The sequence below is a fragment of the Theropithecus gelada genome, chromosome 13 (genome assembly GCF_003255815.1).
Source record: "Theropithecus gelada isolate Dixy chromosome 13, Tgel_1.0, whole genome shotgun sequence".
NCBI lineage: Eukaryota > Metazoa > Chordata > Mammalia > Primates > Cercopithecidae > Theropithecus > Theropithecus gelada.
The window spans coordinates 61,163,115-61,182,553 of NC_037681.1; positions in this window are offsets into that span (position 1 = coordinate 61,163,115).

The following is a 19,439-nucleotide window of genomic DNA, read 5'->3' on the forward strand; positions in this document are numbered from 1 at the left end:
CAAAATTCTCCTATGTTCCTTTATAATTTTTCCTTCTTGCCTCTCCCCCACATAGCCATCCTCAGGCAATTACAGATAGGCTTTCTTTAACTACAGTTTTCTCTGCTTTTGAAATAATTTTATATAAATGGGATTATAGAGAATATATTCTTTTAATTTTTCAGAGGCAGGTAAGGCTTTTTTTTAATTCAGTATAATCAATAGTACACTTATTTTTATTGTTGAATAATATGTTCCATAGTATGGTGCTATGGATTGAATGTTTGTGTCCCCCATCACCAAACTTACATGTTAAAGCCTTTGGGAGGTAATTAGGTAATGAGGGTGAGGTTTTCATGATGGTATTAGTGCCCTCATTAAAAGAGGGAGAAACAAGAGCTCTTTCTTTTACACCAAAGAGAGGCCACGTGAGGATATAATGAGAAGAAGGCCATCAGCAAAAAAAGAAGAGGACTGTCACCAGACTCCAAATCTACTGGTACTTTGATTCTGGTCTTCCTATTCTCCAGAACTGTGAGAATTAAATGTTTGTTGTTTAAGCCTTCCAGCCAACTATTTTGTTATAGCAGCCTGAACTGAGACATATGGATATTCTGTAATTTGCTTTTTTCCTTCATCTGTTGATGGGCATTTGAGTTATTTATAATTTGGGGGTATTAAAAATCAATCTTCTGTGACAATTTAATTGTCTCAACAGACAATTTCTATTGAGTAAATACAAATGGAATGACTGGATCCTCTGAAGGGCACTGCATTGTTAATGTTTTCCAAAGTGGTGAACAACTAGCATAGTTTTCCCCTCAATTTTATTTTTCATACTTGGAACTTTGGTTTGGATCTTTTTGACCATCTTCTCATGATGGTTGCACTTTCCTGCTGTCTCATACCTGACAATTCTCACTTGGATATTAGATATTGTAAACTTGTTGTATGCTTGATATTTCTTATAAATATTCTTAACCTTGTTCTGCAACATAGTGAAATTTTTGGAAAATGGTTGATTTTATGAAAGTTTTATTCTGAGTAACTCTCAAATTGAATTACATGGATTTTTACTGTGGATGGAGGAACACAAACAATTTCTGGCCCTGTGTACAACCCCTGGAACGTTTCCTTTGTTTCTTTTGTTTCCTCTGTTTCTTTCCTTGCCCTCAGGTATTTTTATCATATGCATGTGCTCACCAGTACTCAGTTGAAGATCAGAAGGAGACTCCTGGTAGATTTCCAGACTCTGCTATTCTGTCTTGCAAACTCTATACACATTGATCTCCCTAGATACCCAGTTTGGTCCATTCAACTCAGAGAGATTGCCAGGTTCAGCCATATACTTCTATCCCTGTGCTATGGATTTCCTTCTCTCAAGAATTACAGTCCTACACTGTCTAATGTTCAATGTCTGGAAACCACGACTTTCAAGTTCTTTTCTTTTTTGTTGTGTGTGCTCTGTCTGTGTCAATACCTTTGATTGATATGTTGTTGTTTTGCTGCCTGTTTTATGCATTTTCTTTGACATAGTAACTGCTATTTGGAGAAGGTGTGAGTTAGAGGTTTTGACACTTGTGTCAAAACCCAAAAGAGTTAATCCTTTGCATCCTGGGTTTTTAGGTTTTCATTTTCTTTTTTATAATTTCTTCTTAGGGTAAAATATTCTCATTATCTCTATTTTGGCAAATGTCTTATTTCCAAATGAATATAACCAAATCAACTGTAATTTTCAAATGGCTCAGTTATGTCACTCAGTCATCAGGATTAGTAAATACCAGACTGTGCATTTTTGTCTAATGGCTAAAAATAACATTTTTCCAAGTTGTGACTGTTATTTAGTACTATTGGTTAACTATACCTTTTTACAGTTTACTGGTGCTTTACATAATCACATACAATTACAATCTTTCTCTTAGCCTAGTTTCTCAAGACCACGGGATTAACATCCCTTAATTAGATTCCTGATGAGAAGAACTGGTCTATCTCAGATATTCCTTATTTTCTTGGATCCTCTCCAATATATTTAATAGCAATGGTAACAAACAACTATCTAACTTTCTGGGTTTTTAATATCAACTACAATTAAATGTAAAAGTATAATAAAATCTGAAGGATTCTTATACATACAGCATATTCCTTAATTTAGAGAGCTTTTAGCCAATAAGTCAACTTTATGTTACTTGCTGGGGACCAACAAAAAAACCTTTTCACAACTAACATAGACCTTTATTTTTAATGTCTTTTTTATTGAGGCACCTTTATATAATAGCACATACTCCTTCCTCTTAAGAAATAATCGTGTTTTTCACTCAAATTGACTCTTCTTAATATGAGTACATTTCTAAAAAGTATATTTTTATGAATATTCTGAGCTGATTAGAAACAAAAAATAGAAAGCAGTTAGGAATTCACTAAAGACAAGTACAACCATTTAACTCTATGGAACTTTCTTGAAGAGACAGAATTAGGGGGAAAAAAAAACCTAAAGAAATTAGTCAGAAGACCTTAAAACCCTCACAACTCAACTCTCTTGATCTGCACTGTCCAAAAAAGTAGCCACAAGCATCATGCAAATATTTAAATTTAAATTAATTAGAATTAAATCTAAAATGTAGGAGGTCAGTTTTACTAGCTGCATTTCAAGCGCTTAGTAGCCACATGTGGTTTGTGCCCATGTATTGGACAACACAGACACAGAAGATTTCTGTCCCTGCAAAAACATTCTTCTGAGTAATGTTTCTCTTGAGTTTACTTCATCTGTGCTTGAGAACAACTGGCATTCCAATAAATGTTCCAGAGTTTCAAAAAGCATAGGATATGTTCCACTTCTTATTATAAGTTGTGGAAACATACAACATATTTAAATAATTTATCCCAATTATTTAAGTATTTAATCATTAAATGTTTAGGAATTTAAAGAAGTTAGTTTTTATGTACCTGGATAATTTTCTCTGCTGATACTAAAATATTAAGTAATACTGCTTTTTGGTTTTTTTTGTTTTTTTTTTTAAATTCTTAAAACCCTAAACATCATAAAGTTTTATGATATAATGGAGCATGAGAATACAAGGATTGTGGCACAATGAAGCTAGAATAAGAAACAAAAACAGGCTGCCTAATTATAGGGTTTATAATGTTAACCACTATATTGTGAATGAATGAAGAATGTGTGTATTTTCCATATTGACTAACGAAAAAGATGACAATGTAAAGAAAATATTTGTTGTGCTGCTTCAGGAATGTTGAATTTGAATTTAAGTCTTGAGTGTGGCAAAATAATCGCAGAAACTCATGGCATGCTTCAATTAAAGGTGTCATAATATAGTTTTAGAACATGATTGGAAGTCCATCTCCAAAGCAAAGGAGTATCCTTCTGTGATAAGACACAAAAAACCCACTTCTGCATGAGTTTCTGAGATTCCATAAGCTGGTGTGTTATGGACTTAATGTGGACAGCTAAAGAGAAAGAAAAAAATCATGTAAACTAGATGGAACGGCAATTGGACTTCACAATATATTTTATATCACACTGTTTAAAACATACTTGTTTAAACTCTGTCACATGAAACAAGATACATGTCTACTCTTCAGTGACTGAATCTACCTTATTCAATATATAAAAGAATGTTTTAAGTGTATCATTATGAGGTGGGGGTAGGCTTGCCAGATAAAATGCAGGATCCCCATCTAGGTAAATTTGAATTTTACATAACAAGTACTTTATTTAGTATGTTCCAAATATTGCATGGGGCATACTTAGATTAAAAAAAAATTGTTCATCTAAAATTCAAATGGAAATGGAAATCTTTTTTTGAAAAAATTGCTTAATATGGCAATCTAGGCACAGGAGTTCAAAAGATTTATGATTCACAAACCAACCATTTTACCCACTCTGCATGCTATGAGCATTTCAATAGCCCTCTTAGGGGGAGAGATAGTATGGTACTTATTTACCATGTATAACCACGGAGCCACTGGGTCAGGATCATGGAGTACATTTTTATCATTCTCTTCAAAGGGTTTATATCTAAGTGAACATATAGAAATGATTGATAACTTAATAATAAATATATAATAGCTGTGACTTTAAAGTTTATTTCCTCCTCAAATTCATATGTTGATACTCTCACTGCCAAGATGATAGTATTAGGATGTGGGGCCTCTGGGAGGTGATTAGGGCATGAGGACTCTGCCCACATGAATAGAATTTGTGCATTCATAAAAGAGGCCCCAGAGAAACTCCTTACTCCTTCTGCCATGTAAGGTTAGAGTCATAAGATAGTTCTCTATCAGAAATCAGGTGCTCACCAGACACAGAATCTGCTGGCACTCTGATCTTGGACTTCCCAGTCTCCCCAACTGTAAGAAATAAATTTCTGTTATTTATAAGCCACCCAGTCTATAGTACTTTGTTACAGCAGCCCAAATTCACTAAGACAATAACTATAATTTAAGGTTATTATTATAAAATAGCAATTTGGAGTACTGTGAAATTTTACATCGTGAATATCACAATCTGAAGCCTAGGAATTTCCTTACATGCATCTGGGACAGCTGTGCCCTTGGAATGTCCTTGCTACTGGTACAGGCAGCCTTCATTGCCTTTTCTAGTCCAAAGAATAAAAGCTTGATGGTGACCTGATTTCTTTTTTTCCATTCTCCAAAGAATAAAACTGCCAAAATGAAGCTGGGACAGACTGAAAAATAAAAGTGGCTTGAGATAACTTACATTTAAAGATGCTGGGGCCTGCTTTCTTTCTTCTTTATTATTTCAATTGGGGAAAATGTTTTTTCAGAGAAAAAGATAAATAGATATCTAAAAATGGGGAGTATTTTCTGGATTTAAGAAGCAAGTAATTTTGGATTTCCCTCTTTCTTTAACAGAGATACCTGGTGATAATCACATTCAGCGCCATTCTCCTTTATCCTGATGGATGTGTCGGGGCTCTGTGGTTTTGTTATTCTTGTAGACATGATGAAGGAACCCAAACAAGTTCAGTTAAGTTCAGATCCCTTGGTGCTGACGGCTGGTTTGGAAATATAAAAGTTGCTAATGTCTCATAAAGTGATGATTAGAGGTATACTTAGTAAAGGTACATATTATAGGTATAGATAGTAAATTGACAGTAGCAATTTGCTTTATTCTGTTCCTCTTTGTAATGGCCCCTCCAACCACTCCTTATCATCCCTGTGTCTCTGTCGTGTCATGGTGCCTAGAACAGCAGTGGACTATGCAAGCAGGCAGAGTAAAAAAAGTCTCTAACCTACGTAAATCTATGTAAAAAATGTCAAGTATTTGAGGAACTATAATGTGGTTCTCTATGTGGTACAAGGGTGATAAAATCAAGTCACTGGAAGCCAGGAGGGTCTTTGTAAATTTTTTAAACACCCAAGACTTCCATGAGACTTGGAAAAGAAGTCTTTGAAATTAAGTTAAACAACAACAAAAAAGCTACTTTTGCTTCTCTCCCCTAGTCCTTAAACTCGCATATGTATGCATTGCCAACAAATGCACATAAAATGGTCCTTTTATTGACTGTGAACATTATGAGCATCGTAATGGTCCACTGTTCATTACTGCACAGTGTCCTGAGACAGAAAAGGCTAACAAAAATTTTGTTCAAAAGCTTGGGGTTCGTAATGCTGGAAAAACCAGCAGTAAAATGAACACTCAAATTTTGTATCTGCTTCACAAGAAATAAACAAAAGGCACTCTGTTTCATGACACAGAGGAGACATAATCATAAAACAAATAGGGAGAAACTTCTTACGGAAAGAAGAAACTAACTGAAAAATGTTTCTCATTGCAGGGTCTGTGGTTAATTCTGAATCTATATTATTTTAAAGGCTTAATTTTGTATTTTTAATTGACTAAAAAAAGTATGAATATTCTTATTATGGGTCAAATGGAATCACTACAGGCATCCATATAAGTTAGAATTGCCTTCAGCAGCACATAATGCAAATCTCAAAGAGGCCTTAAAATTACTGAATCTTAATTTTGTCTCACAGAAATTGTGCATAAAAGAATTCCAGAATTGGTATGGCTGTTTTACTGACATTAAGGAACCCTGTCTTTTAAAATCTTTCTTTTCTGCCTTCCTTAGGATGTTTTATATGCTTGTGGTCATCTTATGGTTCAAGAAGACAACTGTAGCTACAGACAATACAGCTTTATTCTAGGAAGGAAGAATGAGGAAGTAGGAGAAACTAAAAGGGCAAATCTCTCACTTTCAATAGGTTTCCTAGATACTCTTACCTGATGGCTTCTGCTTGTATCTCATGGCAAGTAAAGACTGGGAAATGTAATCTTTCATTCAGCTATTTTGTTGCACTAGATTAAATTAGAATATATCAGTAACAAGATGCAGATAATCCATAGTAGATGAGTAACTAGCAGCCTCTAACTTTGTGTCAATTTATTCTCATAATTATTTAAAACATCTTTATATGTTTCTAATTCTTGCTGTCAGTAGATTCTAGGAGGTGGTCATAACAGAACTTAGATAATGGACTAGGAAACTCCAATATAGCACACTATATTCCAGGCTAATTTTCTAAATTTTTACATATTTAATTTTCAAAACAATTTCATGACATATAGTCAATGTATAGTTGTCCCTTGAACAATATGGTTTTGAACTGTGTGGGTCCACTTATATACAGTTTTTCTTCTATCTCTGCCACCCCTGAGACAGCAAAACCAGCCCCTCCTCCCCTTCCTCCTCAGCTACTCAATGTGAAGATTATGAGGATAAAGGTCTTTATGATGATCCACTTCCACTTAACAAATAGTAAATATATTTTCTCTCCTTTAATAATTTTCTTTATAACATTTTATTTTCTCTAGCATACTTTTTTTAAGAATACAGTATGCAATTCATAAAACAGGCAAAATTCGTGTCAATTGACTGTTTATGTTATCAGTAAGGTCTTAGTCAACAGTAAGCCATTTGTAGTTAAGTTTTGGGTGAATCACAAGTAACACACAGATTTTTGACTGCAAAAGGGGTCCATAGCCCCTGCACTGTTCAAAGGTCAATTGTGCTATTATCATCAGCATTTTATAGATGAGAAAACTGAGGAACAAAGAGGTTAAGTAACTTACTTGTCAATGACACATAACTATTGAGTGTTGATTTGAACGCAGACAGTCATTAAAGCTACTGGTCAGTAGTCTGCAATCTTCCCACTCAAGTGGGAAAAATTAATTTTAAATTTAATTACTCCTATTTAAAATTAAGTATATCAAAGACCCTTAGAGAAAGTATAACATTTTAGTTATTTTTTTTCTGAAAAAGAAATAGAACATGAAACATGTGAAGGGAAAAAATTGGAGTGCTTTGACCAGGGGATGACATAACTTGAGTTAAAAAGGACACCACAGAGGATAAACTTTCCCTGGGCACTAAGAAAAGATGGGTTAATGTAGAGTCTTGGGGTCTCACTTCTTTTTATAAATACTTTTGAAAAGTTCCCTATTTTCAGCCCTCTTCCTTCTTCTCACTCTTATGTTGACCAGTTATGTGAATTCTTGAGTCTTTTGAGTGTCTGTAGAACTAATCAATACATTTGCTTCTTGAAGATAGTTTTCTCTACCATGACTCATTGCCCTGAATAAGAACATTCTTCTCTGTGATAAGTCATTTACATCTATTGCATCCATTTTCTATCTTGATACAGTTTGATTGGAGTCAACAGCTCTCTTCTGTCAATTATGGGTAGAGTTTGTGCTGAATTTCTGATTTTGATTCACCTTGTTTTGAGTAAACTTCAAAAAGAAGGTGGGGGTGATATGTGTTTTTACCATTCTGCTTTGGAACTCCTACTGCTATTCCATTTAAAGATTCTCCAGAAAGTAAGTATCTGTCCTCTCTCCCAAATCTTTGACCTTCAAAAGCACTCACTGCCAGGTTATTTTCTACAGCATGTGGAGCACTTAACATCAATACCCAGTTAGCCATTTAAGACTGCAGTTGTGCACATATACCCTAGAACTTAAAGTATAATAAAAAATAAATTTAAAAAAGAATAAAAAAAAAAAAGACTGCAGTAGTGCCAAGACCATGTGTACACACATCACCGTGTCATAGTATTTGAATGCTTGTTTCTGTCTTTCATGATGGATGCAGATTTTTTAGGGTGTCTTTTATCATTTAGCCACTGATTATTAGCAATACTGCACGGAAGGAGAATATATGTGAGAAAGCAAAACATTTACTTTCATTATTAACAGTCATCAAAGGGTAGAATTGGGATGTCTATGATTAGTGTGTTCTCAATCAAAACTAATAATCCATTTGGCTCTAAGGAATAATACAATTATTGTAATTATTATTGTAATAATTGTATTATTATTAATAAAATACTGAAGGAGAATATATGTGAGAAACCAAAAAAATTTACTTTCATTATTAGCAGTCATCAAATGGTAGTTTTTAGAAGAATTGGAATGGCTATGATGAGTGTGTTCTCAATCAAAACTAATAATCAGCCCATCTGGTGCTAAGGAATAATATAATTATCTTTGGAGTTCCAGCCTCTACTTTAGGTTCTTGTGCTCTTTAAATTTTTCTCTTAACAATAAATAGTTCTCTCTTTCTATTCACCTAAAGAAAATGACAGATAAATTTATTTACAACATGGTTTTTGCATATTCATTTTTTTTTAAATTTGCATTTCAAAAGATAATCTGGAGAGAAAAGACAATTATTAAATGAAATGACATGTTGAACTTTAAGCGTGAAGAAAAATGATGTGGGGGATTGGAGTGTCTTCTAGTGTTTCAGTCATGCTACTTTCTGCAAAGCTAGCCCTGATCATAATGATGATGTTATCTGTCAGTGCTATATCCTGGAAAATGAACATGTCAAGGCCAGAACTTGGAAATGTGACAGAAAGGGGGTGGGAGTTATGAAATAAAGTGTTCAAAAGACTTAGAAAAGCTCATTGGGAACAAGCTTATTTTCCATAAGAAATGGTTATTGGAGATCAAAATAAAAGAAGAGCAAAACAAGGGAGATTCCAGGGGACTATTTGTAATTCACTGTATATTTTTTGGTAATTCATCTCCAACACCTCTCTGAAATAGCTGTATACACATTTGAAGCACACCGTAGAATATTCAAAAGTAGAACTTAAAAAGTTTGTACTTCTGAGTTTGTGTTCAGTAATACACAGATGTATAAAATTCTTAAGGTCTAAGATCTAATTCTTCATGTTTCAAGAATAATACATCAGCTATTATATTTGACCCCTTTCCTGTGAGGAGAACATGTTTATTTTTTTAAAATGTAAATAATTAAAAATAATTTTATTGTAGGATATTATTACACATATGATACCTCCTGAGATAATTTTGGAACTCATTTATGTTATCTTCCTTCGTGAATTAAGATTTTCAAATATAAGTGGACAAATAACCAGTGTGATCCTTGCAATTAAAAATGGTTAGGTACTTTAGATGTTTTCAACCCTAAAGTTAGTTGTTTTTTATATACAGAAACATTTTAAATGGAGATATGGCGTTTTCTATTTATGGTTAATGTTTTTAATTACTATGTTCTATTATGCAGGGTTAACTATAAAATTTGACCAAAATCTGTATTTTATGGACAAAAAAGGACAATAAACATCAATACCTAACTGGCTTTTGATATAACCATATAAGACTGTAGAGTTACAGCCATGTAAGACTGTAGAGGGCCTGTAATCTTGCCTAGACATTTCACAGGATCATAGAATTAAAATGCTTGTTTTGTTTCATGCCTGATATTCCAGTTTTGAATTTCAAATATATTTTAATCTGGATAATAAACAATATGGTCATCCTATTAATAAATATCATGGTGAATCAAGGCAGTTCTCTGTTCATCAAGATATGTTTGTTAGTTAAATAGGTGAGGTAGGTTAATAACCTTTATTGATTTTAGTTTAAGAATTCCATAAGTAGTGAGCCACTATCAAAGATCTCAGTGGCTCCAGCTATGTTACTTAATACTGTAATCATGCCTATGCTTCCTCCAGCAGTTTATTATAGCTGCAAGGACCCTGCCATCCTCAGATATTGGCATTCATAAAGAAATAAGAGAAGTTTGCTAATGGGTGCAGCACACCAACAAGGCACAAGTATACATATGTAACAAACCTGCACGTTATGCACATGTACCCTACAACTTACAGTATAATAATAATAAATAAATTTAAAAAAAAAAAAAAAAGAAATAAGAGAAGTTATTTCAGTTACAGCATTTCTCACTTTCATCTGCAGTCACTACAATTTTTTTTCAAGGATGCTTGTGCTATCTTCCGAAAAGAGGTCTTCTGGTTTACCTTGTGAGTCGTGGTTATGAACTGAGCTAGCAGATGGTACAAGAAAAATCTGCTTTAATATCTGTATGTCTCTGTGTGTGTGTGTATATATATATATATAAAGACTTAATAAAGACATATATATATGTATATGATGGAATTTCTATCATAACCTTATTCAGCATAAATCACCAATGAGTTCAGTGAAGAAATAATTAAGTGGACTCCCATATGTTTGAGTTAGGAGATGGAGTCGGAATTTCTGATAAGATTAACTATATCAGTTAACGCAATCTGATTTAAAATTATAGTCTTCCTGTGATCAACTTTTGCTGATATAAATATACATTCTAATTAGCTTAAACTTAAGCTAAATTGTTCTGTGGCTATAAAATATATATGTTTGATATGTATATACATACACATACATATATACACATTTATACATATATATATTTTTTCCATGTTATGTCTCATTTCTGAGATGGCTGCAGTTTGTTTTGCTCTATGTTGTCTTTATCTCAGGGCCCGGCTAAAGGAGTAGGACCTTTCTGGAAATTGTTGGTTTTGTGGCAGGGAAAGAGAAACATCGTGGTGGACCACACACCGGCTCTTGAGCTTCTTCTTGGAAGCTGCAGACATCAAGTTTGTTCACATTCCGTTTGCCAAATCAAGTCCCATGGCCAAGCCTTACATCAGTGGGGGTACGGATGTGCTAATTTTCCATGGGAGCAGGCACAAAAAGTATTTTAAATAAAAATACAATCACCTTGTAGACATTTTGGCATGGAAATTTTCTTTTCCTTGGTTTGCCATTGTAACTGGCCTCTGTGGCATCCTGGATTCTGTTACTAATTATGGTTCTGGAAAAAACTAGATAGTAGTAATAAAGCAAGAAGATAATTGGTATTCTATTCCAAGTTGACCTGTGAGGTCATTTCAGCTCTCCAATAAAGCAGATCGCTAACAGTTTTTTTGAGGTTTGAGCATTTAGAATGCTTGCACTTATAAAATTATTCAAATAAAAAATTCTGCCTTTGGGGATATTATTTTTTCACAATTAGCTTTCACATAAGCAACCTAGTGAGTCTGTGGATATAACCTGTTTTGCAATTTAGCATCTCAAAAGGTAAGATTTTGTCTGATCTTTGACTATATTAGCCCTCCAGCTAATACAAGAAAATAATTAATTTAGACGGATCATAGACATTTCCTGATTTTCTGATTGTGTCTTAAGCCAAGAGTTTAAAGCTCTGGTTCAATTGCTTTATTCTTTGTTATTCAGTATTATTACAAAAAGCCTGTTTCATAGTCTCTCAAGCTACCATTTAATTTTCCAGAGTTATACATTCACAGAGAAAATTTTGGTAAAGCTCTTAACACTGAACACCATGAACTATTAATCTGCCAATTATATAGTGGGGGAAAAAAGATATTTCTCGCTTTTAAACCAACCATATCAGAGAACCAATCGCTTTCCCATTGCCTACAATCACTGGTGGTACCAAAGACTTTATCAATAAAGACTTGATTTCAGATAACAAAACCCTCCAGCAATTTTAAGCAAAATATTTGATATAGGGAAATATGCATTTATAAAAGTATTAGCCTAGAGGAGCAAGCTCCAGGCTGGGCCTTCAAAACGATTCCTAGAATAGCACTTCAGAACTAATGTAACAAAAAATATTACCCTTGCTGGAAGCAGGAGATTGCTTTCTCAACTTTTGCTTCCAGGACTATGGTACCTTAGCTGCATGCAAGGATCAGGAAACTGCCACTGGAATTGTTGACTCAAGCTGTGCTGTTGGAACAAGGAGGGGGTGCTTCTCATTCTGACACCTTTTACTTCATTGAATGAGATTCTAAATACAAGACTGCCATGTGTCCATTTAAACTAGTGAAATCTAAAATACAATTGTAACTCTTCAAGGGAATCTGAGATATCTTATAATTTGAGTCCCAATAAAGGAAGGAGGTTAAGAATAAATGCTGCAAAAAGTCAGTCCTCAGCATGTATAGCATTTTTCTATTGGATTTTTTTTGTAATTTCTATTGAGAAGTCTGCTTTCAACTTACTGTTTTTCATTTATAGATAAAATTGGTCTCTGGTTGCACTTAGTATCTTCTTTTTGTGTTTGGTGTGCTGCAGTTTCATTGTATATTACTTAAGTGTAAATTAATATTTATTCATTCTACTTAATACTCATTATAATTCCTGAATGTAAGGATTTATATACTTCAATAATTCTTGAAAATGTATACTGAATTATATTTTTATTTAGTTTATATTTGCATGTGTTACCTGTCAGTAAGTCAGTTATCTCTTTCTGAAACTTCTATTAAATATACATATAAAACTTAAGTCCTTTATTTCTCTTAACATTTCAATCTGTGTATTTATATACATATATATATACACACACACACATATATATGTGTATATGTACATATATATATCATTCAGGTAACTAATAATCTCAGCAATGCCCTAATTTGCTGTGAAATTCATCTATTTATTCATTTAATGCTAATACCTACATTATTTATATTTTGAAGTTCTGTTCTGGGCTTTTGCAAAACTGGCCAGCATTTTTCTACAATATCATATTATTGCCTCTGTTAATAAAGAAGGGAATTATTTTATTTATTTATTTTTTATTATACTTTATGTTCTAGGGTACATGTGCACAACGTGCAGGTTTGTTACATATGTATACATGTGTCATGTGGGTGTGCTGCACCCATTAACTCGTCATTTACACTAGGTATATCTCCTAATGCTATCCCTCCCCCTCCCCTCCACCCCATGACAGGCCCCAGTGTGTGATGTTCCCCTTCCTGGGTCCAAGTGATCTCATTGTTCAGTTCCCACCTATGAGTGAGAACATGTGGTGTTTTGTTTTCTGTTCTTGCGATAGTTTGCTGAGAATGATGGCTTCCAGCTGCATCCATGTCCCTACAAAGGACATGAACTCATTCTTTTTTATGGCTGCATAGTATTCCATGGTGTCTATGTGCCACATTTTCTTAATCCAGTCTGTCATTGATGAACATTTGGGTTGGTTCCAAGTCTTTGCTATTGTGAATAGTGCCAAAATAAACATACATGTGCATGTGTCATTATAGCAGCATGATTTATAATCCTTTGGGTATATCCCCAGTAATGGGATGGCTGGGTCAAACGGTATTTCTAGTTTTAGATCCTTGAGGAATCGTCACACTATCTTCCACATTGGTCGAACTAGTTTGTAATCCCACCAACAGTGTAAAAGTGTTCCTATTTCTCCACATCCTCTCCAGCACCTGTTGTTTCCTGACTTTTTAATGATTGCCATTCTGACTGGTGTGAGATGGTATCTCATTTTGGTTTTGATTTGCATTTCACTGATGGCGAGTGATGAGAGCATTTTTTCAAGTGTCCGTTGGCTGTATAAAAATCTTCTTTTGAAAAGTTTCTGTTCATTTCCTTTGCCCACTTTTTGATGGAGTTGTTTTTTTCTTGTAAATTTGATTGAGTTCTTTGTGGGTTCTGGATATTAGCCTTTTGTCAGATGAGTAGATTGCAAAAATTTTCTCCCATTCTATAGGTTGCCTGTTCACTCTGACGGTATTTTCTTTTGCTGTGCAGAAGCTCTTTAGTTTAACTAAATCCCATTTGTCATAAATAGCTCTTATTATTTTGAGATACGTTCCATCAATACCGAATTTATTGAGAGTTTTAGCATGAAGGGCTGTTGAATTTTGTCAAAGGCCTTTTCTGCATCTATTGAGATAATCATCTGGCTTTTGTGTTTGGTTCTGTTTATATGCTGGATTACGTTTATTGATTTACGTATGTTGAACCAGCCTTGCATCCCAGGGATGAAGCTCGCTTGATCATAGTGGATAAGCTTTTTGATGTGCTGCTGGATTCGGTTTGCCAATATTTTATTGAGAACTTTTTCATCAATGTTCATCAGGGATATTGGTCCAACATTCTCTTTTTTTGTTGTATCTCTGCCAGACTTTGGTGTTAGGATGATGTTGGCCTCACAAAATGAGTTAGGGAGGATTCCCTCTTTTTCTATTGATAGGAATAGTTTCAGAAGGAATGGTACCAGCTCCTCCTTGTACCTCTGGTAGAATTTGGCTGTGAATCTGTCTGGACTTTTTTTTTTTTTTTTTGTCCTGGACATTTTTTGGTTGGTAGCCTATTAATTATTGCCTCAATTTCAGAGCCTGCTATTGGTCTAATCAGGAATTCAACTTCTTCCTGGTTTAGTCTTGGGAGAGTGTATGTATCCAGGAATTGATCCATTTCTTCTAGGTTTTCTAGTTTATTTACGTAGAGATGTTTATAGTATTCTCTGATGGTAGTTTGTATTTCTGTGGGGCCAGTGGTGACATCCCCTTTATAATTTTTTATTGCGTCTATTTGTTTCTTCTCTCTTTTCTTCTTTATTCATCTTGCTAACGGTCTATCAGTTTTGTTGATCTTTTCAAAAAACCAGCTCCTGGATTCATTGATTTTTTGAAGGTGTTTTTGTGTCTCTATCTCCTTCCGTTCTGCTCTGATCTTAGTTATTTCCTGCCTTCTACTAGCTTTTGAATGTGTTTGCTCTTGCTTCTCTAGTTCTTTCAATTGTGATGTTAGAGTGTCAATTTTAGATCTTTCCTGCTTTCTCTTGTGGGCATTTAGTGCTATAAATTTCCCTCTACACACTGCTTTAAATGTGTCCCAGAGATTCTGGTATGTTGTATCTTTGTTCTCATTGGTTTCAAAGAACATCTTTATTTCTGCCTTCATTGCATTATGTACCCAGTAGTCATTCAGGAGCAGGTTGTTCAGTATTCATGTAGTTGAGTGGTTTTGATTGAGTTTCTTAGTCCTGAGTTCTAGTTTGATTGCACTGTGGCCTGAGAGACAGTTTGTTATAATTTCTGTTCTTGTACATTTGCTGAGGAGTGCTTTACTTCCAATTATGTGGTCAATTTTGGAATAAGTGCGATGTGGTGCTGAGAAGAATGTATATTCTATTGATTTGGGGTGGAGAGTTCTGTAGATGTCTATTAGGTCCACTTGGTGCAGAGCTGAGTTCAATTCCTGGATATCCTTGGTAACTTTCAGTCTTGTTGATCTGTCTAATGTTGACAGTGGGGTGTTAAAGTCTCCCATTATTGTTGTGTGGGAGTCTAAGTCTCTTTGTAAGTCTCTAAGGACTTGCTTTATGAATCTGGGTTCTCCTGTATTGGTGCATATATATTTAGGATAGTTAACTCTTGTTGAATTCATCCCTTTACCATTATGTAATGGTCTTCTTTGTCTCTTTTGATATTTGTTGGTTTAAAGTCTGTTTTATCAGAGACTAGGATTGCAACCCTTGAGAAGGCAATTATTTTAAATAAACATATAATGACTCCTTGCTGACTCTATTATCTGAAATTCTTTAGACAGTGGAGATTAGAATGTGGACATAACTTTTTTGGTATGCACCATTCAGAGCCTGCAAATATCATTTTATTGGAGAAAGGGTCTGTGCAGATGTAATTAAATTAAAAATCTTGGGATGAGGGGATCATTCTAGATTATGCTGTGTAGGCCCTAAACTCAATGACTAGTGTCCTTACAAAACACACACAGAAGACAGACTAAAAGAGAAGCAGATGAGGGAAGCAGAGATTGGAGTGTTGCAGCCAAAAGCCAAGGAACACTGACAGTTTTCAAAGCTGAAAAACGCAAGGAACACAATCTCCCTGGAGCCTCTGGAGGGAGTACAGTCCTGGCTACACCTTCAGACTCTGGTCTCCAGAGCTGTAAGAGAATAAATTTCTGTTGTTTTAAACCACAACTTTAATGGTAATTTGTTACAGCAGCCCTTGGAAATTACATACAGAACATAATCTTGCTTTGTTTGTTTGTATCTGTCTACACTTGATCGTGGTTACGTTGTACTCTTGGACTGGGAGGTCTTGCTTGAGAACTGTGGATGCTGACTTGAAGATATGTTCATTTTCAAAGAGCCTATATGTAACTATTCCAGAAGCCTGAGGAGTATCACTAACCTGGACCAATCTTTTTATGTTAATTTTTTATGCTCCAAGGCACACTGATGAATCCAAATAATACAAATGTGAACCCCAGACTGTGGCTAGGCCGGGCAGTTGATGGTGAATTTGCTTGGGGGCATTTCTTTTCTGTCCTGGCCATCCATCCTGCATTACTTAATTTTGTTTTAATCCACTCTTTCACTTTGGTAGAGCTGCTCTCCAGTTTTCAAGGACCATAGGCTACATCTTCAGCTCCCACATTGCTCTAAAACCCACTTTCATCATTGATAAGACTGGAACCTTTCCACCTCCACCCCAGATCTGTCCGGTTTGCTTCAGTTTGAGAGGTAAGCACTCTAGTTGTTGCCAGAATTATTTGTCTCCTCTTTGCTTTTAATCTCTGGTAGTCTTCTATGTGAGAGCATTTATAAATTTTAAAGGACTTAAAAATACTAAATCCAGTATTTCTAAGTAAATTGTACCATAAAGTGGAACAGTTAGGGTATATATTTGCCTTAAGTTTAAAACAGAGATCCAAATGTTGCACATTCTAAATAAATACTAATTCATTAAATAAGTTTGTAACAAAGACTCAAAATTCCAGTTTCCTGGTTGTGATTTTATACTATGGTTATGCAAGGTGTCAGAACTGAAGAAAAATGGCTGCAGAGTTTATGGAATTTCTGTACATCAATTTGTCCATCTCTGTGTGAATCTTCAATTACTTAAAAATAAAGCATTAAAAAAGTAAATAAAAATAAAATTTGCTTAACCACAAGAGTTTCTTTCTCATGTAAGAGAAAAGCTAGGTCCTGATGAAGGTAGCTAAGGGTTACATATCTATCTAGGATGTAAGATTTTTTCAGCTTTCTTCTACATAATTTCTATGCCATGGTCTCAAGTGAGGCAGGAGAATAGGGTCTGGAACCAGGGAACCTAAAGCTGATTCTGGTTGACTCGGTATCAGAGGCCACTCCCTTTTCAACCCTTCCTTTTTCTGCATGGCCGTTGCTGCTGGAAGTTGTAATCCCTCCTTTTGCTGCCTGGCAGTTTCCGTGGCAGGTGTAAAATTAAAGTACCTCTGATTGGTCCCCTCCTGCAACCAATCAGATTGGTCATGGGCCTCCTCTTCAACCAATCAGACTAGTCACAGCTCACTAGAGTGAACCAATGGGAAACCTCTAGTGGGTATATAAACCCCACAAAACTCTGTCACCAGGGTCCTTGAGCAGCTGCTCTGCCAGCTCGCACCCTGTGGTGTGTACTTTGATTTTCAATAAATCTTTGCTTTCATTGCTTCATTCTTTCATTGCTTTGCTGTGCATTTTGTCCAATTCTTTGTTCAAAATGCCAAGAACCTAGGCAATTTGCAGTCAAGACCCTCCATCGCTAACACAATTTCCAAATTGGACTTAAGTTAACACATTCATTTTTCCGGAGCAGATTGGAGATAGAGAAGAAAGAAGGCATTTCCTTCTTTTCAAAGATACATCCTCAAAGTTGCATATATTATTCTTTCTCGCTCTGTATGTCAGATGTTAGGTATATGGCTACACTTCCTGGAAGCTTCCTGAGAATTGCAACATTTAAGCCGCCAGCATTCTAAAATTAGAGTTCTAGTTCTATGGAGGAAGGGAGACTATTGGAGTTCCTCTAAGTTTCTGCCATGAGCATTTTCAGGTTATGTTGTCTACATGTTATCTAACACCAAAACCTCTGTTAGTATCTTCTTTATTATACAGAAAATAGGGAACTCTATCAGGCCATAAATACATGTTTGTTTTAAAATAAAAATTAAAGTGCTATTACATAATCATTCTGAAAGAATATTAAGTTATGCATTTGGTAAGCTATTCAGAGGCATTAAACTGCCATCTACGGATTTTTCTAAATTACATATGTAATTATAAATAATTTATAGGGACAAGATTTTGTAGTTAAAATGCTTGCCAGTGAAATTAAGGAAGAGGTGAACTTGATGGTAGAGATGAGAGCTCCCTTGAACTTTTCATCTCTCTGCTTGACATGCACAAGATTATGACAAAATATAGTTGATGACACAGAAAATCTTTTCACGGATGTGCAGAAGATGACACATTCTCCACATTGCTGGTAAAAAGTTACGTATCTATCTTGGCCTTTTTCTGGACTGGCACAATTTGCATCTCCATTATCAGGACCGTGCATAAGCTTACAACAGCTGATAGTGTCACTAATGTCATTGTGCCCTATCACGACAGTCTTCCACTCTCTTCCTGCCCCACATATTGCCCAACATATTAACATTGCTTATGTTCCTGTTTTATTAGTAAAGACACTCTTCATTCATTTCTCAATCTTTCACTCTTTCTTTCGTTACACGCACACACATAATTAATACTCACTCGTCATTCAACCTTATAGTGAAATTCTGGTAGTGAAATCCATATTTTCTTATAATTATAATGAAATTCTCATTTCTCAGGAAGGAGAACTTACAGATAGGTTAAAATGAGGTACATTTTCTCTGGCAACACTATGCTTTCGTATTTGATGAATGATTATTCATACACAATTCTGTTTACCAAACAATGGTCAGTTGAGGTATTTAATAAATTGAAATAAGATTTTTTTTTCTTTGAGACAAATTTCTATTAAGGTAACATATTGTTCAATTTTCCCCACAGTTGCTGTGGATTAATACCTATTTGGAGTGCACAGCATTCTAAATGTTAAACAGAACACACACCTAGTTAGCATTATACTTTTTTCAGGCAATGTCATATTAAGGAACTTGGAAAACCTTATAGGAAAGTTGTTATATATGATCTTGACTGTTATTACAGTAAACATATTTCTCTTTTTCTGACCAGGAATGGTAACATTATAAACTCAAAAATGTTCTCCAATTCTTGAGAAACTCAGGCTGAACCAGAAAATTTCTGGGTAAAGAATATTTTTAAAGAATACTTTTAAAGAATATAGAAGGCATACAGAATATGTGTTCCAGAAAACAAACCTGGCTCCCTTAAAAATAAAATAAAAGAAAACAAAACAAATAAACAAACAAAAACACTTTAGGCTGGACGCAGTGGCTCACGCCTGTAATCCCAGCACTTTGGGAGGCTGAAGCGGGC